Source organism: Mastomys coucha, unplaced genomic scaffold (assembly GCF_008632895.1).
Source record: "Mastomys coucha isolate ucsf_1 unplaced genomic scaffold, UCSF_Mcou_1 pScaffold12, whole genome shotgun sequence".
NCBI classification, from domain to species: Eukaryota; Metazoa; Chordata; class Mammalia; order Rodentia; family Muridae; genus Mastomys; species Mastomys coucha.
This window is the reverse complement of record NW_022196894.1, coordinates 12,972,895-12,973,103: the sequence shown is the minus strand read 5'-3', so window position 1 is coordinate 12,973,103 and position 209 is coordinate 12,972,895. Positions and strand designations below refer to the sequence as shown.

Here is a 209-nt window from a genome sequence, read left to right as displayed (position 1 = left end):
AAAAAAAAAAAAAAAACCACAATTTGAAATATAACATTACTGATTAATTACTGATCTAAGGCCTTGTTCAGCTAGGAGAAGGGGTGACCTGTAGATCAACTCTCAGGCTCCGCAAAGGGCGAGAGGAACAGCTTATAACAGCAGAGACTCCCTCAGTTTGAGCCTGTGGAACCTGAGACTGGCCTTTCGCAAGGGCCGGGGAGCGGGAA

The 209-nt window shown here is 45.9% G+C and overlaps 1 protein-coding gene across 1 annotated transcript in view; it reads left to right on the top strand.

The window, feature by feature from the left end:
- Spidr (scaffold protein involved in DNA repair) overlaps nucleotides 1-209 on the top strand; it is a 254,641-nt gene that overhangs the window by 1,901 nt on the left and 252,531 nt on the right. The gene's annotated exons all lie outside the window — the stretch shown is intronic.